This window comes from Oncorhynchus mykiss, chromosome 18 (genome assembly GCF_013265735.2).
Source record: "Oncorhynchus mykiss isolate Arlee chromosome 18, USDA_OmykA_1.1, whole genome shotgun sequence".
NCBI classification, from domain to species: Eukaryota; Metazoa; Chordata; class Actinopteri; order Salmoniformes; family Salmonidae; genus Oncorhynchus; species Oncorhynchus mykiss.
The window spans coordinates 37,860,803-37,885,051 of NC_048582.1; the positions used below are offsets into that span (position 1 = coordinate 37,860,803).

General features: G+C 41.7%; 1 protein-coding gene across 3 annotated transcripts in view; it reads left to right on the forward strand.

Moving 5' to 3' along the window:
• The first annotated feature begins 17,307 nt into the window (after positions 1-17,307).
• The window catches only part of LOC110496138 (dyslexia-associated protein KIAA0319-like protein), a 30,282-nt gene continuing 23,340 nt past the window's right edge, over positions 17,308-24,249 (forward strand). For 2 of the 3 annotated variants that reach the window (XM_021571854.2, XM_021571856.2), the window contains exon 1: positions 17,308-17,456. The gene's annotated coding sequence lies outside the window, so the exon portion shown is untranslated. Of the gene's footprint in view, positions 17,457-18,070; positions 18,510-24,249 lie in introns of all 3 variants that reach the window. The other variant, XM_021571855.2, reaches the window with a different exon arrangement.

Genomic DNA, 24,249 nt, shown 5'->3' on the forward strand with positions numbered 1-24,249 from the left:
GTACATGGAGTATAAAACCTCAGCCATGTAGCAGTGTTCACTGGACTTGGTGACTGCGAAATGCAGCCTAAGCTCCTCCCACTGGTCCAAAATGTGTGAAACCGCGGGTTAAATGGAGAGCCAACGTGTGGCACACCCCTTGGCTATCTGTAAAGGTTTCTGCCCACAGTTGATGTTCTCATATATGGCCTTGTAGGCCTCCCTGCGCTTTGGAGACACTGAAAACCAGTTATAAGTCTCTCGTACCAAGTACTCCACACTACGGGGGATGGTGTCATTGGAAGCATAACTTACAGCAAGCTGTAGAGAGTGGTGCTCACAGCGAATAAGAACCAGATATTTGAGGCCATACTCCTCCTTCAGCACTTATGGACCCCATTGTTAATCCCCGTCATAACAGAGGCATTGTCAGTCCCTATCCCCAGGAGTTTCTCTTTTTTAAGACAACACTTCTCGAGGAAAGCCACAACAGCACAGGCTATAGATTTGGCATCTCCTCCCTCCAACTCAACAAGCCCCAGAAATGTTTATACAATTGTCTGTTTGGTGTCACCAAAGTACCTTATCACAACCCCCAGGTACTTAGAAACACTTACATCCGTGGACTCATTGAAGAGGAGGCTGAAACACTGGTCACCCACATCTGCGACCAACTTTTTCAGAAAGTATGGTGCTAGAACACCATTAATAATTTCTGTGTACTTTGTCCTGTGCATTTTTAAGTGGGTAGCAGCAGTGGAGTCTGACAAAGTGTAAGATGAATTTAGTTCTTATGTGTTCATTAACCAATTAAATTAAAACACTCAGTCCGTTTCTAAGAATTTGTAAAGTTCTTATTTGCAGAAAATGGACAGAGACCAGCCACCAAAATTAGCCAATAGCATTTATTCTTGAGAGCTCTGGTCATAAGACCATAATACGTTTCTAACAAGGAACAGAAAGTCCTTGTTCTAATTCTTGACTAAAACTACCTGGGAGCAGTCACGTACAGACATCTCTGACATCCAATTGGAAAGAACCTGGTCCTGAATCTCTCTGCAGATGGCTTCTGGCATAGCCCATCAAGAAGGGCAAGAGGGCCACTTCCTCCTTGAAACAGGAAATCTCTTCTGCGAGCCAGGCGCAGAGGGAACGGATTGTGGTGAAAATGAAGGGGTCGCCGTAACGACTCGGATCAACCTGAGGAAAGAGATTTAAAAGTTTGTTTCAGAATCAGTTAGCATTCTCAGTCATGAGTACTGAGTACTCTTTGAGCAAAGCTGAAATAGTGTATTGGGTAAATCCATTTGAATTCAATCACTTTTTGAACAAAACCGTCAATATATAGTTGCCCATTGTAGAAGTGCTCAGATAGTTACTGTTTGGACCCGAATGCCGCAATGTAAATGTGCTCAAAGTTGACCTACTTTGCATACCCCACAATACCATGAGACATGACGCCAGAGCTCCGGGTCTCCACTTCACGGCTCTGTATGGGTTTGACTGACAGACGTTCTGAACTTGAGCACCGCGTACAGAAAGAAGTTGCCCCGATCCCTCCGGCTAATTGGGCAACTTTAGAAAAAATGTTGTTGTCTGAGTGAGGGAAATGCTGCAAATTACGAGGACACTATGTATTTTGAATGATTGAAAAAAAAGTTTTACCTTTATTTAACTAGGCAAGTCAGTTAAGAACAATTTCTTATTTTCAATGACAGCCTAGGAACAGTAGGGCAGAACGACAGATTTGTACCTTGCCAGCTCGGGGGTTTGAACTTGCAACCTTCCGGTTACTAGTCCAACGCTCTAACCACTAGGCTACCCTTCGGCCCTGATGAGACGTTGAGGATTATAACAAATACCCTTTTGATGTCATACAAGCAAGACAAACACCCATGTGTCCAAATGTGCACTTCACATTTTCCATATCGTAAAACCCATGTAATATACTCTGTCAACGTTCATGATCACTATGGCGTTATACCCTGGTTTGTCCTGAGCATAATGAGCATGTTTGTTGTTTTGTGAAGACAATTTGCAGAGGACCACGCTCCTGAATGCACTCATCTCTCCATTCTATGCGCATAACAATAGCAACCTGTTTCTCTTTTTTGGCTTGTGAAAGCCAAACACTGTAAAATAATCTATAATTTTCATTTTCAAATTATGCCCACCTGACCCAGATTGCGATTTATAAATGGACAATTTTTTGGATTTGCGTAAACGACAAAAGTGAGGAAGTTAAGCTGAGTGTGCTTGCTCTAGTTCCTCAACTGCACAGCTAGGAGAGCTAAAAAGAAAAAGCACCTTATAGTTGAACTCTTCTCTCTCTTGAGAGAGTCATAAAAGTGCTTTGAAATTATTTAGGAACTGTGCAAACTTTGGATAGGTGTGTGACCACTTGGAAACACCCGTTAGACCTCTCACTCAAACCTCATGTCTTACGTTGCACCAACTCCATATTTTCAAGAATATTGTTGTCATGTTACTGAATGTATCCAGCTATTTTCAGATTTTGTTACCAACAAATGCAGCGAAGAGTACAGTAAATGTAAATGCACATAAAATCAACAGTGTAATGTTTTGGATTCAGTCTTGTGTCAGGTGACCGGTGGCCATCTTTATGGTAGTAATTAAAAGTTACAATTTCAATTAAATTAAAATGTGTGATGTACAAGCTAAATTGTAGTGATCTGAAGAGATATGTCCATTCTATTAATTATATTTCTATGATTGAAATGACACCCACACTGTACCACACTCAACAGATGAAACTACAACATATGTGAATGACAAAAAAAAATTGAGTTTACACTTTTTAATGTATCTTTTTCATTAAAAACCTTTTTTCAAGAAATTATAAAATATACTGAACAAAAATAAACAACAATTTAAAAGATTTTACTGAGTTACAGTTCATATAAGGAAATCAGTCAAAATAAATACATTAGGCCATAATCTATGGATTTCACATGACTGGGAATACAGATACGCATCTGTTGGTTACCAGTGATGTAAAGTACTTAAGTAAAAATACATGTACTTAATACATTTTTTGGGGTATCTGTATTTTACTTTTTATATTTTTGACAACTTGTACTTTTACTTCACTACATTCCTAAAGAAAATGATGTACTTTTTACTCCATACATTTTCCCTGACACCCAAAAGTACTTGTTACATTTTGAATGTTTAGCAGGACAGGAAAATGGTCAAATTCACACACTTGTCAACAGAACATCCCTGGTCATCCCTACTGCCTCTGATCTGGCAAATTCACTAAACACATGCATCATTTGTAAATTATGTCTGAGTGTTGGAGCATGCCCCTCGCTATCTGTAAATTCAAAAAACAAGAAAATGATGCCGTCTGGTTTGCTTAATATAAGATACTTAAGTATCAAAAGTAAATGTAATTGCAAAAATATTCTTAAGTATATTTACAACCAAATACTTTTAGACTTTCACTCAAGTAGTTTTTTCCTGGATGACTTTCACTTGAGTCATTTTCTATTAAGGTATCTTTACTTTTACTCAAGTTTGAAAATGGGGTACTTTTTCCACCACTGTTGGTCACAAATACCCCCCAAAAAGGTAGGGGCGTGGATCAGAAAACCAGTCAGTATCTGATGTCACACTGCATGAGGCAAATGGTGGTCACATCTCCTTCGCATAGATCTGGCTGTTGATTGTGCCCTGTGGAATGCGGTCCCACTCCTCAACGGCTGTGTGAAGTTGCTGGATATTGGCGGGAATTGGAAAACTCTGACGTACACGTCGATCCAGAGCATCCCATGCATGCTCAATTGGTGATATGTCTGGTGAGTATGCAGGCCATGGGACATTTTCAGCTTCCAGGACTTGTGTACAGGTCCTTGTGACATGGGGGCGTGCATTATCATGAGGTGATGGCGGCAGATGAATGGCACGACAATGGGCCTCAGGATCTTTTTATTTTTTTATACCCCTTTTTCTCCCCAATTTCGTGGTGTCCAATTGTTGTAGTAGCTACTATCTTGTGCGTCGCCCCATGGACCTCCCGGTCGCGGCCGGTTACGACAGAGCCTGGGCGCGAACCCAGAGTCTCTGATGGCACAGCTGGCGCTGCACCCTTAACCACTGCGCCACACGGGAGGCCCTGGGCCTCAGGATCTTGACACGGTATCTCTGTGCATTCAAAGTGGCATCAATAAAATGCTATTGTGTTTGTTGTCCGTAGCTTATGCCTGCCCATACCATAACCCCCCAGCCACCATAACCCCCCAGCCACCATGGGGCACTCCGTTCATATCAGCAAACCACTCGCCCACACGACGCCATACACGTGGGTCTGCGGTTGTGAGGCCGGTTGGTTGGACGTACTGCCAAATTCTCTAAATTTTCCCAACACGAGGTGCACCTGTGTAAGGGTCATGCCGTTTAATCAGCTTCTTGATATGCCAGACCTGTCAGGTGGATGGATTATCTTGGCAAATGAGAAATTCTCACTAACAGGGATATAAATAGATGTGTGAAAACAAATTCAGAGAAATAAGCTTTATGTGCATATGGAACATTTCTAGGATATTTTACTTCAGCTCCAGAAACATTGGACCAACACTTTACATGGATATTTTTGTTCAGTGTAGTTTGACAACCCTGTTTGTAAGATTTTTAATGATATCAAACTTAACCGTTTATCTTTTCCAGAGATGAAGACATGAATGTCTGATGGTATGGTGGTGTGCAAAATGGGTCAACTCAGAGAAACTTTATCACCTGAATGTTTTGGCATTCAGGTCCAAAAAGTCACTTTCTGTCCACTTCTTCCAAACATGTATGGAAAGTTTTTGTTTAAATCAAAAAGGGATGCTGTCAAAAAGTGATTGAATTTCTAATGGATTTACCCTATTGTGAATTCTGTGTGTGTCTGTACTGTCAAATGTTCATTCACCACACACACACACACACACACACACACACACACACACACACACACACACACACACACACACACACACACACACACACACACACACACACACACACACACACACACTTATCTTGTGGATAGCATGATTTTAATTTAAACTAACTATACTTTCTTACAGACACTGGCTGGCGAGTATAAGGAATATGAATGCATCTTGTTTGCCTCGTTCTCTTACCTGCTGCAGGTGATAGATGACTGCCGAGAAGGCCTCCCCCAGAACCCGGAGGACCTGCCTGCTCTGCTGCAGACTGAGCCCAGTGATGGCTCTCTGAGGCTGGGCATTGCTCTGCTGGGTGACTCCCTGGCTGCTGCAGGCCTGCTCCATGGCCGCCTCCATGACGCGGTAGCAGGAGCTGAGCGTCTGTTGCAACTGGGGGCTCAGTTCTGTATCGGGGGGCTCCTCCAAGTCCATCACCTTTACACAGGCCCGGGTTTACCAGCAGGCAGCAGAACTTAGGTTGCACCACAGGCTCCTAGCTGCACAGGTCCAACAGGCAGGTGGAGAGGACTAACACAGGGCCTAACTTACCTGGTGTCAGTTTGGCCTGCAGCATGGGCCTCAGGGCCGCCCATATACTGACCATAGTTGGAGTTAGGTCAGTATCCTTTGGTGTCCCACCTGGCGGGGGGAGGAACTGCGGCACCAGGACACACATATCGAGCTGGGTGTGGCCGGTGGCTTGGCAGAAGTCTTGGGAGACTCTGGCCAGGAGATAGAGGTCAGCTGGGTGCTTACACCAGGCTCTCTCTGTTTTTTCCTGAGAGGAGGGCGCCCAGGAGGGGTAGTCCCTTTTCATGACTCTGTTTCTGCTCCAAGGCCCGATATAAAGCTGTGGCAGCACGCCTGACCAGGAGCTGATCTGGGACCCAGGGTAAAGCACACACTGTAATCAGAACCTGGTAACAGTCTGTAGCCAAGGCCTGTAGCCAAGGCCTGATCCAGTTTGAATGGGAAGTTGTAGCTCCATTCTCTGCAGTACCGTCCTCAGAGCCTCTAGGGCTCTTCGCATCCTGAGCTGGTGCTTTGACTCCTGCAGTGTCCTGGTAGTGTTCGTGCTCTGTGATGACTGTTCAGTCTGGCTTGGCTGGTTCCATCTCTTGTCTAGCCTGGTGCTTGTTTCTGCGGGCTCCATTTGGGCCCATCGAACAGCAGCCCCAGCAGAAGAGGGATGGTGGTGAGGAGCTGAGGGCAGCCAGCAGAGCTGTGCCCAGAGACAGAAGCTCCTCTGGGGGCAAGCCGGAGGCGTCACTCCCCCAGACTGCAGTCACCAGCAGGCGAACTGGAAGACTCAGCCCCACCGACTCAAAGATGCGCCACAGCGTCGGACTGTCGAGCTGGCCACAATCGTGTGATCTACAGAACAGAAAGGATTGTGAATATAAGGGCGATTTTTTTTTTACCAACAATACCAGATTCAATAGAATTCCTAAGGGTTGAGCGATTACCCGAAATGAAGGTTATTTTTTACCAACATATTGACCAACATATTGCACAGTTTCTCTAGAGATAAAGCCAATCCAACCTGAACTGTGCAATGAGGTAGGGATTTGTAGTACATAAAAAAAGTGGTAATTGACTACAATGACAATAATCCACTGCGCATCTACTGGTCTGTGTTTATTTTTATGCCAGCTACTGAAGAGACATTAGAATGTACAATCTTGAGGGGGATATAGAGAGCAGCTGTTGCTTCACAAGGTGTCTTTACCTGAAAATACATAATCTAAATGATTTATAGTTGGTATTCAGCAGTCATAATAATATGCCTTATTTACTTTGAAGAACTACGAAATAGGGATTTTTGTCAGACAGCAGAGGCAGCAGCTTTATAGAGATGAGACGACGACTTGGAACGAAATAAAGTCTTCAAATAAAACAAAAGTAATACACACAACTAAAATATTTGATTAAAGTAAAGTGAATAAATGCTGGTTAATAAGTGATAAGCAGTAATAGGCAGTCACTACCATCATGGGACAATTATTAACCATTTTATTGTGTTACAGCATTCAACCAAAATAATTGAAACCCAAGATAATTTTATAATAATCGAACCAAAATCAAACCGACCTCAAAAAGCAATAATCGCTCAGTACTAACAATGACATATATTTCTCACTCATTTGACCACTCGGAGAGTTTAAAAATGCCCTCAAACAATTTAACCTGGCAATCTAGTCTAGAGCCTCCAGTGTATGTGCAGCAGACAACGTTTGACATCTGTACTTTTAAAGGAGGCTAACATTAGCGTTACCCTATTCCTTAAGGTTCAAGGAACTTATATCATTTCAGAGGTAGACTGGCTCTGGCTGCCAAAACAGCCAAATACTCCATCTAAAAGTTAACTGATTCTCAATTGCGATATGGTTCTAGAAACATAAAGCACTTCACTTTCAGAACACATCAAAATAATTTCACAAATGCAAAAGACACACTTACTGTACACCAGTAGTGGTGCCAGCTGCTGTTTACGATGAGGGAGAACACAAAAAAAAAAAATCATGAGCATGCCTTTTTTTTATTACAGGATATTGGATGACTGTCATTCATATTCCTTTCACCCAGATCAATGTAACATCGATAGGTTTAGGCTCCCTCATGATACTCAAATTTTACCTGCACCCATTATGAGTTTGCTACAAACTAGCCTATGAATTAAAGTTTACAATGTAGGTGCACAGGTTAAGAGAAACATTTGAGTAATCAAGGTGACAGACAGTGACAAATTCAATACCACCTTGCACACTCTTGCCTGTATCTAGCTGATCTAGGGTGTAATCATTAATCCAACAGTTGTAAACGAGTTTCCATTGGACAATTTCAGGTATGTTTATCTCCGTTTCGTTCCATTTGCTTCCGTTTAAGAAATGTCTTCAACAGAATGGGTGGAATGAACACACGCAAACACAGTTCACTTTCATAGCAGCCACATACAAACAGCATAATCACTTTGCTCATTGTGTAATTCCTTCTTACATATGCGCTCTCCTTCTCTCACCTTTTCCCTTCCGCTTGTGGACTTAAGTGCAGAGCACATCAGCTGTCTGTGATCAGACGAAAAAAACACTTCTCCTTCATTTTTTAAATAAATTAATTTGTTCAAAACTGTTCATCTATTGTCTCTCTTTCTTTCAGTCAACTACTCATCACATTTTATGCACTGCAGTGCTAGATGGGCCTCTTAAGGTTTTTTTTATAGTCAATGTACCCAGAGAAGGATGGAAACTAGCTGTCCTCCGGCTACACCATGGTACTACCCTACCATGTGCTGCTGAGGCTTCTGTTTCATTGCAACAGTGTGATTTAATCAATTATTTGGTGACGTGAATATATTTAGGTTAGTTTTATCAAAATTATATATATATATATATCAAGTTTCACTATTTTTACACTGCTGTACACTGTTTTAACCAACTTTATCGCAGATGCAGCCAACAGTATTTTTCACAACAGGTTTCTGGCGGCCTTCTCTCTTTACACAGGTGTTAGGCGCATGCTAGATAGCTAATTAGCACAGGTGGTCCCTCTGTCTTCCATTAAAATACGCGCTGTAACAGGGATATATGGCCGCGTGGGAACACTAACCCTAAAAATGTGTGTATCAATTTAACGTTGTCTTTTGAAAATGATTTCTGACTGATACGCATTTCATCACTTTAGTGTAATGGAATGGAACTGAGAGTCATTCATGGTCAGGGGGCTAAGCTAACTCATATTGTTTACGTTCCGCGTACATATATTTTAGCATTTTATTTGGCATACATTAAAAACTACTGTGATAAAATAATACATGGAAATAGTGCAAGTAGCTACAAATATTCTCACATTTAGGCTAGCTGCGCTCTTTAGTTAATCATTCAACTTTCCGCACTGCACATGAGAATGAGATCTACCGTAGTCAGCTGTCAAAACAAAGATGGTTACAACAACCAATCAACATTATGGTTACAACAACCAATCAACATGATTAAAATATAATAATCGGTCAATCATGATTAGCTTCTTTGACATGTAAGGTTGACATTTTGGTTGGTGTTCTGTTCGGGGGACGTTTATATTTTTGTATTGGCAAAGCGAAATTGCACATTATTTCCAATTTTAATGTTCTTTGATAATATTGTGTTTTGTCATGGTAAAAATATATTACTCCAATCGTTTGCAATTACATGGCTGGGCGAGACGGAAATTATTGGATTAATCGTGTTCAGGTTTATTTCCGAGTGAAGGCGCAACCGCTGCAAACAAGACCTCTGAGAAGCCAGCAAGAATAAGCAAGACCTAGCAAGGCCGTGACTTCGGCGATTTTCCTTGAAAATAAAAGTCCCGCAATGAAGATGGTAAAAAATTATACAAATGGTCGAAATTCATAACATTTATTTTGGAAATGTTAGCGTAATTTTGTTTAACAATATCAAAAAATGAAAAAAAGTTAATAGGTTTGATAGCACAAATCTTATTATAACAATGGCAATATTGTTAACACCATTAAAAGTAATGATTACTAGATAGTTATTATTGTAACATCAGCATTACAAATAACAAAACATTATTTATAATGCTAGTGTTAATAATAATATATTAGGCCTATAGGCCGCTAAGGTCATTAACAACATTTAATAATAATAATAATAATAGGCTAATAAATTACTATTACAATAACAAACTTTAGAAAAGATTTAAATCCCATTGTTACTTAGCACATTCCTATTGCACGATGTTCAGTATGTTTAAAAAAAAAATTGGACATGCATATTGCACCGTAAATAATTGCCTATATGTTGAGTCGTAGTAAAATTGGGGTCAATTCTACTCTGGAGCACTTCTAGTTTCCTAATCCAGAGTTTACGCTCCAATTAGCATCGCTGCTCATTTTGCGCCCCTTAAAGAGTGGCCAATCAGTTTAAGAACAGAACGTTTTGTCATATTGGACAGACGTATTGCACTGTACCGTGCCTGAACATTGTGTCGCCACCTTACACCCACTACCTACTAGAAGGCCGAGAGAGTACAGGTATATCAAAGCTGGGACCGAGAGACTGAAAAGCTTCTATCTTCAGGCCATCAGACTGTTAAATAATCACCATTTGTCGACCTCTGCCCAGTATCCTGCCCTGAATTTGAGTCACTGTTACCACACGGCCCTATGTAGATAGTCATTGGACACTGGTCACTTTGATCATGTTTACACACTCTTTTACCCACATGAATGGCACAGCGGTCTAAGATACTGCATTTCAGTGCCAAGAGGTGTCACTACAGTCCCTGGTTCAAATCCTATCTTTATCACATCTGGCTGCGATTGGAAGTCCCATAGGGCGTTTCACAATTGGCCCAGTGTCCAGGTTTGGCCGGGGTAGGCCGTCATTGTAAATAAGAATTTCTTCTTAACTGACTTGCCTAGTTAAATAAAGATTAAATTCAATTTTAAATATATATATGTGGTTATAAAACTAAAATATGAACGGAACATGCATCCATTTCAACGATTTTACTGAGTTACAATTAAGGAAATCAGCCAATTGAAATATATTCATTTGGCCATAATCTATGATTTTCACATAACTGGGCAGGGGTGCAACCATGGGTGGGCCTGGGAGGGCATAGGCCCACCCACCTGGGAGCCAAGCTCGTTTACTGCCTTTAAAAAAAACATGGCTGACTTGCTTAAACAAATGTGGTTTCTACTGACAATTGAGATGTACAAACTATGGCATAAGGGGACGACAAGCGGATAAGAGGCAATCCGTCATTTCAATTAAGACGTTAATGAGCGAGCTAGGACGGACGTAGTCAATATAACTATTTGTTCAGCACTTTTGAAATGTACAGCGACAGAATTCAGATAATGGGTCGTTCTTACAGTGTTCTTCCTGTACACCAAGTCAGAACTGTATGATAAATAAATCATATCATATTTGATTTTATTAGTCACATGCGGCGAATACAGTGAACTTACGAGCCCCTAACCAACAATGAAGTTGTAAAAAATATGGATAAGAATAAGAGATAAAAGTAACAAGTAATTCAAGAGCCGCAGTAAAATAACAATAGCGAGACAATATACAGGGAGGTACCGATACAGACTCAATGTGCAGGGGCACCGGTTAGTTGAGCTAGTATGTACATGTAGGTAGAGTTATTAAAGTGTCTATGCATAGATGACAACAGAGTAGCAGTGGTGTAAAGAGGCGGTGACAGGTGGGGGGGGAGGCACTACAAATAGTCTGGCTAGTCACGTGACTAGATGTTCAGGAGTCTTATTGGTTGGGGGCAGAAGCTGTTTAGAAGCCTCTTGGACCTAGACTTGGCGCTCCGGTTCCGTTTGTCGAGCGGTAGCAGAGAGAACAGTCAGTGACTAGGGTGGCTGAAGTCTTTGACACTTTTTAGGGCTTTCCTCTGACACCACCTGGTATAGAGTTCCTGGATGGTAGGAAGCTTGGCCGATCACACTAACTTCTGTAGTGCCATGCGGTCGGAGGACAAGCAGTTGACATACCAGGCAGTGATGCAACCAGATGCTCTCAATGGTGCAGCTGTAGAGCCTTTTGAGGATCTGAGGACCCATGCCAAATCTTTTCAGTCTCCTGAGGAGGAATAGGTTTTGTCGTGCCCTCTTCACGACTGTCTTGGTGTGCTTGGTGTGTCTTGGTGTGCTTGGACCTAGTTTGTTGGTGATGTGGACACCAAGGAACTTGAAGCTCTCAACCTGCTCCACTGCAGCCCCGTCGATGAGAATGGGGGCATGCTCGGTCCTCTTTTTCCTATAGTTCACAATCATCTCCTTTGTCTTGATCACGTTGAAGGAGAGGTTGTTGTCCTGGCACCACATGGCCAGGTCTCTGACCTCCTCCCTATAGGCTGTCTCATCGTTGTCGGTGATCAGGCCTACTACTGGTGTGTCATCGGCAAATTTTATGAGGGTGTTGGAGTCGTGCCTGGCGATGCAGTCATGAGTGAACAGGGAGTACAGGAGTGGACTGAGCACCTCATGGCTACAGACGTGAGTGCTACGGGTCAATAGTTGTTTAGCCAGGTTACCTTAGTGTTTTTGAACACAGGGACTGTGGTGGTCTGCTTAAAACATGTTGGTATTACAGACTCGGACAGAGAGAAGTTGAAAATGTCAGTGAAGACACTTGCCAGTTGGTCAGCGCATGCTCGCACTACACGTCCTGTTTAAATGTTGACCTGTTTAAAGTTCTTACTCACATCGGCTGCGGAGAGCGTGATCACACAGTCCTCCGGAACAGTTGGTGCTCTCATACATGTTTCAGTGTTATTTGCCTCGAAGGGAGCATAGAAGTAGTTTAGCTCGTCTGGTAGGCTCGTGTCACTAGGCAGCTCTCGGCTGTGATTCCCTTTGTAGTCTGTAATGGTTTGCAAGCCCTGCCACATCCGACAAGCGTAGTACGATTCGATCTTAGTCCTGTATTGATGCTTTGCCTGTTTGATGGTTCATCAGAGGGCGTAGTGGGATTTCTTATAAGCTTCCGGGTTAGAGTCCCGCTCCTTGAAAGTGTCAGCTCTAGCCTTTAGCTCAGTGTGGATGCTGCCTGTAATCCATGGCTTCTGGTTGGGGTATGTACGTATGGTCACTGGAATCCCGGGAACATATTCCAGTCTGTGCTAGCAAAACAGTCCTGTAGCTTAGCATCTGCTTCCTCTGACCACTTTTTTATTGATCTAGTCACTGGTGCTTCCTGCTTTAACTTTTGCTTGTAAGCAGGAATCAGGAGGATGGAATTATGGTCAGATTTGCCAAATGGAGGGCGAGGGAAAGGTTTGTATGCGTCTCCGTGTGTGGAGTATAGGTGGTCCAGAGTTCTTTTCCCTCTGGTTGCACATTTAACATGCTGATAGAAATTTGTTAAAATGGATTAAAGTTTCACTGCATTAAAGTCCCCGGCTACTAGGAGTGCCGCCTCTGGGTGAGCATTTTCTTGTTTGCTTATGGCGGAATACAGCTCATTCAATGCTATCTTAGTGCCAGCCTCTGACTGTGGTGGTATGTAAACAGCTACAAAGGACACAGATGAAAACTCTCTCGGTAGGTAGTGTGGTCTATAGCTTATCATGAGATACTCTACCTCAGGCGAGCAATAGCTCGAGACGTCCTTAGATATCGTGCACCAGCTTATATGCCCCCTCATAAAGGGGTGCATATAAGCAGACAATGAAAACTTACAATATTCAATGATTACATTTCTCTAAAACAGGTTATAGGCTACATGTGCACCACCAAGTCAGAACAGTAGACAAAATTAAGAGGTGAAAATAGACCAAATTATTAGGGTGAGGCACATGTGATACTGACAGCTTATTACACAACATACACTTAGTATTACTTTCTTAGCTACAGTATACATATCTCCCTGGCATATTACATAATTTATGCAGCAGCATACAAGACATTTTTGGACTCACCTTGTTGTGCTGTGCTCACTTGAACAGGAAGGTCCTTTGTGGGCAAATTTTGTCATCAAAGTATGGCATTTTCTGGATTTATGGGGCTTTCAAAACAAGTGGGAACTCAGGAAGAAAGAAAAGTTGAATCATGATGATGTCAGTGATCTTCAGGTCAAACTCTAGAAAGAGGCCCGAGTTCCCGATTTACAATTCCGAGGTGGATGAAAGTGCAAAACGTATTTTCCCAGTCGTAGCTCATTTTTCCTAAAGTCAGATTTTGCAGTTCCGAGGTGTTGTTTTGAGCACGGCACAAATCATGCTTCATTGACAACATGACGAATGTTGAATGTTTATAATTTTAAACTAGGAAAAGAAACCCTTAATCTTAGACTTGGGACCACACAGCCACTGCAATGCTTGCAGTTAGCCACTGTTGAATTAGCCATTTCCAACTTGTTGTGTAATGTTTATGTCCAATTGCGGATGAGCACCGATACGTTTTATTTATAATTTCTCTTCATTATTTATCTTCACATGACAAGGATTAAAAAGGATTTGCCAGTAGATTGTCGACTTGATTCATTATGATTACTGCTAGCTAAGATTTTGAAGGTATGATGCTGACATGATCAGTCCAATCAAAGCTACAGTAGGTATAACGTGATTTGACGTAATTTTATCTGTGGCCAATGACCTTGAGCCTTCTTGGATGCGCACTTCTAATGTAACTCTATGGCAGCACCCAAGGGGCTTGAGTTTTCAAGGTCTACCCTTAGGCTTGGTGGTGTCGTAGTGTCCCCATGAGTGACAGAACACTGAGCCAATCACGGCACAACGCTCCGTATTTTCTGCTGGCTTGGCCCACCATCACAGAAAGCACTGAGCTAGGCTGAAACACCTGCATGTTGGAGTTGCCTTACTCAAGAAAACAAAAAAGAGACCACGTTTGTATGCGGCTTTATTTAACTCAATTATATACACTGCTCAAAAAAATTAAGGGAACACTAAAATAACACATCCTAGATCTGAAAGAATGAAATATTATTTTTAAATACTTTTTTCTTTACATAGTTGAATGTGCTGACAACAAAATCACACAAAAATTATCAATGGAAATCAAATTTATCAACTCATGGAGGTCTGGATTTGGAGTCACACTCAAAATTAAAGTGGAAAACCACACTACAGGCTGATCCAACTTTGATGTAATGTCCTTAAAACAAGTCAAAATGAGGCTCAGTAGTGTGTGTGGCCTCCACGTGCCTGTATGACCTCCCTACAATGCCTGGGCATGCTCCCGATGAGGTGGCGGATGGTCTCCTGAGGGATCTCCTCCCAGACCTGGACTAAAGCATCCGCCAACTCCTGGACAGTCTGTGGTGCAACGTGGCGTTGGTGGATGGGGCGAGACATGATGTCCCAGATGTGCTCAATTGGATTCAGGTCTGGGGAACGGGCGGGCCAGTCCATAGCATCAATGCCTTCCTCTTGCAGGAACTGCTGAAACACTACAGCCACATGAGGTCTAGCATTGTCTTGCATTAGGAGGAACCCAGGACCAACCGCACCAGCATATGGTCTCACAAGGGGTCTGAGGATCTCATCTCGGTACCTAATGGCAGTCAGGCTACCTCTGGCGAGCACATGGAGGGCTGTGCAGCCCCCCAAAGAAATGCCACCCCACACCATGACTGACCCACCGCCAAACTGGTCATGCTGGAGGATGTTGCAGACAGCAGAACATTCTCCACGGCGTCTCCAGACTCTGTCACGTCTGTCACGTGCTCAGTGTGAACCTGCTTTCATTTGTGAAGAGCACAGGGCGCCAGTGGCGAATTTACCAATCTTGGTGTTCTCTGGCAAATGCCAAACGTCCTGCACGGTGTTGGGCTGTAAGCACAACCCCCACCTGTGGATGTCGGACCCTCATGGAGTCTGTTTCTGACCGTTTGAGCAGACATGCACATTTGTGGCCTGCTGGAGGTCATTTTGCAGGGCTCTGGCAGTGCTCCTCCTTGCACAAAGGTGGAGGTAGCGGTCCTGCTGCTGGGTTGTTGCCCTCCTACGGCCTCCTCCACGTCTCCTGATGTACTGGCCTGTCTCCTGGTAGCGCCTCCATGCTCTGGACACTACGCTGACAGACACAGCAAACTTTCTTGCCACAGCTCGCATTGATGTGCCATCCTGGATGACCTGCACTACCTTAGCCACTTGTGTGGGTTGTAGACTCCATCTCATGCTACCACTAGAGTGAAAGCACCGCCAGCATTCAAAAGTGACCAAAACATCAGCCAGGAAGCATAGGAACTGAGAAGTGGTCTGTGGTCCCCACCTGCAGAACCACTCCTTTATTGGGGGTGTCTTGCTAATTGCCTATAATTTCCACCTGTTGTCTATTTCCATTTGCACAACAGCATGTGAAATGTATTGTCAATCAGTATTGCTTCCTAAGTGGACAGTTTGATTTCACAGAAGTGTGATTGACCTGGAGTTACATTGTGTTGTTTAAGTGTTCCCTTTATTTTTTTGAGCAGTGTATATATTTTTTTACAATGTTTGCAAACTGATATGTGACACGTATTAATGCCAAAATAACATGCAAAACAGGCAAGCCCCCACTAAATTTTTTTAAAATAATGTGGGGCTCAAAAATTGATGGGTCGCCACTGTACATATTCCAAACTCTGACATTGCTCGTTGTAATATTTTTAAATTTCTTTATTCCTTTCTTTATATTTTGGGGGATTTGCGTGTATTGCTTTGTATTGTTTGGTAGCCTATTATTCCACTGTTGGAGATAGGAACATAAGCATTTCGCTACACCCAAAATAACATCTACAAAGTATGTGTACACGATCAATAACATTTGATTTGATTTGATATAGCACTCTACAGGAAATCTCTTGATTGTTTGTCCAGAAAACCAGGTTCCAGTATACTCACTAGAATATATAACAGGTGAGTTTGAACAAACACCTGACGCAGGTGCGTCAGCCCACTGGGCACAAACTGGTTGAATCAACATTCTTTCCACGTCATTTTTTTATGTGAATGGGTGATTCTTACATTTAGCAACATGATCTTACTGGGATACTGACTCAAAATATACATTTTATTTGTCTAGCCAAAACTCTTGACCTGATGCATGTTTTGGCACATAAAGCTGGCCTTGGAAAGATTGAAATGTGTAAAGTCCGCAGCCTGCTGATCATCATTAGAATAATGTAGGTTATTTACAGGTATGTCGGTCAGTTAACACTCCACCTACTGATCACATTGTTTGCCTCAGCAGTTTGCTTCTCACCCACATAATCACCTGCTAATAGTCAGAATTTGGCACCTCCATTATAGGGCAAGCCAAGAGTGCAAGTCTGGATTGGATGGCATTTTATTTCACACTGGAAGCAAACATTGAGTAAACTAAAATATTTAATGTATTCCTTTGTAATTAAAATATAGTCTTGAATTTGTCAGTCAGTCAGCAGAGTGTTAAAGTGACAGTACAAAAGTGCAGACTGCACCCTGGTGTTGAGGTTGGGTTTTATGGACACAATTGATAGTTTTTCCCTGTACAGTGCTATTTTTGTACCATATTTGTTGGGTGTCCAGAAGCTCCACGCTAACATTTTGTTCAAACTCACTCTGTTTTGTAGGCTACGTACTCTTGTGAATAGGCTGGACCCTGGTTTTATGGACAAACCGATTATCTACTGTGCAATATCTGTCCAATACGAAAAAACTGTTGGATTTAAATTTATTGGCCAAACTTTAAGGGCCTCAAAATGAGCAGCAACGCTATTCGGGGTGTAAACTCTGGATTTGGAGTGCTCATTGGATTTAAGATGTGCTCATTGGATTTAAGATGAATGGCAACAATAACCAATGTTCTATAATTGTCGCCATAATTATTAATTGAGAAAGTATACAGGACGGGACTCTTATTCTGAAGGACTCTTAAAATCTGTGACCCGGAAATAGTCAGTTATTCTTGCCTGCTTCACAGCGGTGTCAGTAAGAGATGACCCATAGTGAACAGTGAGAAACTACGACGTATCCTAGCTTCAAGCATAGGAACCGAAACATTTCATACAACGACTGGTGAGTTTATGCATATATATTCCATACATTAAAACAGTGGCGTGACACGTCTTGCGATCGATAAACTGCGTGCATTCGATCAGTGAGTGGGCTAATAATGCCAGGTTCTAAAGCCAAACCATGATAAACTGCTGGTGCCTGGAAGGGGTGATCCATCCAGGATTATACCGAGATATGTCATTGTTACACCTGTCATGCTGAATATCAATAGCATATGTATCGGTATGATTATAATGGTAGAATTGTGTCTGTATTCAGCCATAGATAATTGTCAGTGTCCACTGCGCAACCTTGGCTACTACTAATGTCGACTGTGAGGCAGGTTTATAGAGATTAGAGGCTTGCTTTGCCTATGGCTAAATTCAGTTTGTAAAACAAAATTGGCTAACTTTCTTATGGGCCATAATTCTAGGCTTATTCGTGTTTATTATACATTTTGTTTAATTTGCAGGGTTTGAAATGTATATTCATAATCTCAATGTGTCGTCATTTCAAACGAGGCAGCGCCAAAGACTTGGGGGCATTCTGTCATCTGAGAAAGTGCTCCTCTGAATTGTCTGTCTACAGCAGCCAATAGTGGATTTACGAGTGATTTTTTTTTTCTTCTTCATTAGCCTTGCTGAGAGAATGGGAGGAGGAAGAAGAAAAAGCCAGTGAAACCTTGCCCGGATCTAAAGTTGACCATAGCATAGATCCTTGTTTGCTTTTTTTCCTCATGAGAACTTGCGTCTAAAAAGTTGATGACAGAGGTGGCCTCCCAGTGACCGCGTCACATGGCAGAGGGAGGGTACCTCTGCAGGCACCACGTCACGACTGATCTCGAGCCACCGCGCTGCCAAAATACAAATAAACAATTATTTAGAATATCTGATAGCTAAGTATTTTTTTACCTGTGGATTTTTGTGTTATATGAAAGCAACCTAGAAGATCTGGAACGAAGCCATTTGGACTTCTAAAGCCAGAAACAACTTCAAAAAGCCAGGCATTTGTGACAGCTGTCATCGCAGTTCGTTTCATTATCAGGATACAACTGTTGATAAGACTGAGGCGGATGTAAGTGTGGCAATGTCTGCTTGCTATAATGCGGATCCGATAAATTACCAATATCATGCAGGTTTGCTTGTCATGTAAGTGGGAGGTTGATATTAAATGACTTTCTAGCGCAGCAGTTGCCACATACTGTCAGTTCGATAATCAGTCAGAAAATGCTGTGTGTGTGAGAGCCTATGCTCCATGCCATGGGATTGCTTTCTACTCCAACCTGAACTGAATGTGCTCATGCTGCTCTCTGTTTTGTTTTTTTTCTCTGAACTTCCTGTGAGAACTTGCTGAGGAATTGTGAAGGGAAACAATAGTAGCCTACTGCTATTCTACTTGGGTTAGATTTTCAGCATGTGGCGAGCGTTCCACCTTTTCTAATTCTATAGGAGTATAACAGGCATACACTGAGTGTACAAAACATTAAGAACACCTGCTCTTTTTCCATGACAGACTGACCAGGTGAAAGCTATGATCCCTTATTGATGTCACTTGTTAAATCCACTTCAATCAGTGTAAACAAAGGGAAGGAGACCGGTTAAAGAAGGGTTTTTAAGCCTTGAGGCAATCTTTTCAACCTCTTTCTTTAACCACCAGATGACAGAAAGTGAAAGAAAACAGCTGAATTTAACAGTATGTCAGTGGAAGGAAGAACAGTAGCAGGTGACCCAACTGTGGTTTGTGACTGCTATGTATCCAATTCAATTTGGTAACAGAATTTTGAGTTTTAATCACTTAATTCATAAACCAGTTGATATCAGTAAAAACACTGATTTAATTGATAGGTATACATTTACATGTTACTTCTGTGAATTTTAATTTTCCTCACGAGGGCGAGAAATATGAAAATATCTTGAAGAAATGTGTGATTTTGGTAACAGTACTTCAAGGCAATGTTTCCCAAATTTACAGAAGGCGTATTTAAACCAAAAAAATCCTAAACTGAACATAAGTGTTGATAGTAGTTGGCAGCAATGTTCCCTCTAAATTGCGTGCATAGCCAAACATTTCTGTAAAAAACCCAACGATAAAGCCTTGTTCCAAAAATGTTTTATTAGTTTTGGGCTGTTTTGTGTAAGGTGCACCGGATTCTGCTGCCCTGCGAACTGTTCCAATTTTGAAACATTTCATGTGACTGTAGGTCCAAATTCTACCTTCACGAGAGCCAATCAAGTGCACTGTAGGCCTACCGCTGGCCAGTCGGATGGCTCAGATTACCGTGTCTGCAGTAACGTAGCAAGCACAAGAAATCTACAGCAAAATTGATACTGTGAGATTTCAAAACATGTAAGACCATGACTAGAGGGAGACTATCAAGGAATACAACAAAAAGCTGCAGTTTATGAGTGAGTTCATGTTTAAGTTCTTACTCAGCACTGTCAACTCTTTGTAATTCAACACTTTTAAAAACCATGAAATCTGCGTTCTTCCTATTGCCACTCAGCGCTACAACAAGCAGTGCAGCAGTAATGAATGAGTAGGCAAGTGTATCTATAGGCTTGCGTTGTTATTATTAGCGACTTGGGTCTTTTTTTATATCAAGGAATATTTAACTTTCTCTGTTCACGGGAGTAACAACATGAATTTGTGGATGAGGCAGATATAATGCGGTGCGACTCAAGTTTCGCCATCCGCTGGAAGACAGTGTCCCTTTTTGGTCAGTGTCAGAGCGGAGGGATGTTGAGAGACGGACCCTCAGTCTGCTGCTCTCTCTCTCCCTCCGCTGAGACTGACCATCAGATGCAGGCACCATCAGCCCAGTAAAATATAAAGCAAATTATTTAAATGTATGCTCACTCAGGGGTGCTTCATAAGTAATACAACAACGGATCTATTACTGGTGTGTTCATATAGCCTACCTCAAAACAATTTATATATATTTTAAAAAATGGCCTGAACAACAATGCATGGTCAGAGCAATTCAAGCAAAGCCGATATGCGGTGATAATGTATTGGGCCTACGGTTTACTGCACAAATCTCATTGCTACAGTGCTGTTTTTAATTGGTTGATGTTGCATAGGTTTACATTTTAAGGCATGTCAACAACAAAAAATCTGAGTGGCAGATCTCAGCTTGCATTTTGACTCAAAGTGATCTTGGTTGGTGACCACTGTTCTAGAGTTTTCCCTGTTAACACTATCAACTTTTCCCTTTACTGTGCCAATTGGGATTGCATCAACACAATATTAACCACTTTCAATGTAACATACCGACACAAAACAAACTTGTTTTAAGCAAAACGCATTGGAGTAGGATTCTATTGCATTGACATGCTTGACTCAGCCGTACTCTACACAGACCGGAGTTGCATAAACACTCAGAGCTGCAGGAGGCCTATATGCAAATAGACCATTGCCATATATGGATCTGTGCCATTTACTTTTAACTGGACTGTGTTTACAGCATGAGCGGTCGTGAGTAGATGCGCTTGTTTTGAGATCAAAGCGAGAGCTGCATGTAGGCATGTGTACATTTTGTTCTTCTCCTTTGCTAGTTTGTTAGTTATTAGCCAGTTATAGATCATATGTAGATAGCAATAGGGGAGTGATTGCTTCCAACAAGAGCACAAAATGTGTACATTTCTAGACATCTTTGAAAAGCTAGTCAGGTAAAGAGATTTTTTTTTAAAAACGTGCAGTGTTGTATTTTGTGGCGTTCAAAGTAGGCCTGCAATCCATGAGACTTTCCAAGAGACTTTCAAAAACTAACATGCAGGGCTTGACATTAACCTGTTTATCCACTTGTCCTTCAGACAATGAGACTGAAAATGTTGTGTTTGATGCAAGAAATCACTTTACAAAATAAAATGTATTATTGCTCAATCTAATTTCATGCTGATAAAAAAAGAAAGAATCCATAGGCCTAATGGATATGCTCAAACTCACACACGTTTGATTGCCACTTTAAGTCTATCTGTAGTTCTTACATCCATTTTTGGATTTACAAATGATTATTATTTACAAAGATATTATTATTATACGTAATAGAAAGCAATAGGTTAGAAGAAGCCAACATAACCAACCCATAAAGTAAAATGTAACATCCATGTATGGCCAGCTATGTAAACCTTAATATTGGTTAATCCTGCAGTAGATGTTGTTCAATTGGTAACATACATTTTGTCTTCTTCTAATGCCTCTTAAGGGGAAAGTAATCTAAAAGTAACTGAATGTAATCAGATTACTTTACTGGGTTTTGGTAAATTCAAAGGTTACGTTACTGATTGCAATTTTGGACAGGTAACTGGAACAGATTACATTTAGAAAGTAACCTGCCCAACCCAGGTGTTTTGATGTATTTATAATACCTTTTTTAAAAGTGTCAATCAGCAGTTCAAAATAATAACAAAGTGGTCCCCGCCCCTGTTTCTATAAACATTTGAGGGATTTTGCAGCGGAAATGTATCTACCTCAAATACTAAATGTAACTACCTCAAATACTAAATGTATCTACCTCAAATACTTCATACCCCTGCACATTGATGTGGTACTCGTACTCGCTGTATACAGTGCCTTCGGAAATGTATTCAGACCTCTTGACTTTTTCCACATTTTGTTACGTTACAGCCTTATTCTAAAATGGATTAAATAAAAACATTTCTTCAGACAATACCCCATAATGACAAAGTGAAAACAGGTTTTTAAAAAAAACAGATACCTTATGTAAATAAGTATTCAGACCCTTTGCTATGAGACTCGAAATTGAGCTCAGGCGAATCCTGTTTCCGTTGATCATCCTTGAGATGTTTCAACAACTTGATTGGAGTCCACCTGTGGTAAATTCAATTGATTGGACATGATTTGGAAAGGCACACACCTGTCTTAAAAGGCCCCACAGTTGACAGTGCATGTCAGAGCAAAAACCAAGCCATAAGTTCGAAGGAATTGTCCGTAGAGCTCCGAGACAGGATTGTGTCGAGGCACAGGTCTGGGGTAGGGTACCAAAAAATGTCTGCAACATTGAAGGTCCCCAAGAACACAGTGGCCTCCATCATTCTTAAATTGAAGAAGTTTGGAAACACCAAGACTCTACCTAGAGCTGGCCGCCAGGCCAAACAGAGCAATCGGTGGAGAAGGGCGTTGGTCTGGGAGGTGACCAAGAACCCGATGGTCACTCTGACAGAGCTTTAGTGTTTCTCTGTGGAGATGGGAGAACCTTCCAGGAGGACAACCATCTTTGCAGCACTCATCATGCTGTGGGGATGTTTTTCAGCAGCAGGGACTGGGAGACTAGTCAGGATCGAGGGAAAGATGAACGGAGGAAAGTACAGAGAGATCCTTGATGAAAACCTGTTCCAGAGCGCTCAGGACCTCAGGCTGGGGCAAAGGATCACCTTTCAACAGGACAACAACCCTAAGCACACAGCTAAGACAACGGAGGAGTGGCTTCGGGACAAGTCTCTGAATGTCCTTGAGTGGCCCAGCCCGAGCCTGGACTTGAACCCGATCAAACGTCTCTGGAGGGATCTGAAAATAGCTGTGCACTGACGGATCTGCAGAGAAGAAGGGGAGAAACTCCCCAAATACAAGTGTGCCAAGCTGGAAGCGTCATACCCAAGAAGACTCGAGGCTGTAAGGTGCTTCAACAAAGTACTGAGTAAAGGGTCTGAATAAATTTGCAAACATTTCTAAAAATCTTTTTTTTTGCTTTGTCATTATGCGGTATTGTGTGTAGATTGATTGAGGGGAAAAAAACAATTGAATCCATTTTAGAATAAGGCTGTAACGTAACAAAATGTGGAAAGGGTCAAGGGGTCTGAATACTTTGCAAATCCACTGTATAGCTTAATTTGTATGTATTTTATTCCTCTTTAAATCAGCATCATTGGGAAGGGCTCATAAGCAAGCATTTCACGGTAAAGTCTACACCTGTTGTCTTCACTGCATGTGACAAATAAATGTAATGTGCAAAACAAGCTTATATTTTGGGTTCTGATGGACTACAACAGTTGATCTAAGCTCATTAGGCATTTATGTTATATTCTTTTAGAATCAGTGGGTTCATATCGTTAATTTATTAGTTCAAAAATGTATGTAGCAACTGCATTTTGGCCCTTTAAGACTTTTTCTGGGAGATGTTTTCTAAGACACCATTTTTCCATCTGTTTGACAAGAAATCGAAGCCTTTGCTCATTCCTAATTTTTAGGATGGAAAAGTGTGGAAAAAATGTATATATGCCTTTAGTTTTCATTTGACTCCCTATTGGACATGTTCCTATGAACTTCACACGTTGGTGCTTATGGGTCCTTTTACCAGTTACAAAAACTGACTTCTTCAAGAGCAAAAAGATTATTGTTGGAAACTCTCCACATGTTGATGTCGTTTTTGAAAGGCCTTTTTCATCATGCGTGTTTGGTACCTGCTGACATTTTTATGTTTTCAGAATTTAAAAAATCTTATCGAGGATCGATACAGATAGTTTTCAGCATAAGGACTAATAACCGTTGTAAAATGCAGTCCACCTGCTGTTCTGCTGTCCCTTCAACATTTGAAATGTGCCTTAACCACATTCCATCAGCACCTCACCCTATATACTATAAACAATGTTCAGAAGGAGAGTGCATGGAAGTTAACGCTGAGGTCAGTGGGTGGAGAGACAACACTGACGACTCCTGTCAGGCAGATATTTAACCATGCTCATGATTCTCTCAAACAGAATTTCTGTTAACCCGAAGCCTGTTACAAGTGCTTATAGAACAGCCACTCGTTACTATGTTATAAAACATCTCCAGGAGAACGTCTTTCTTCTCGAGG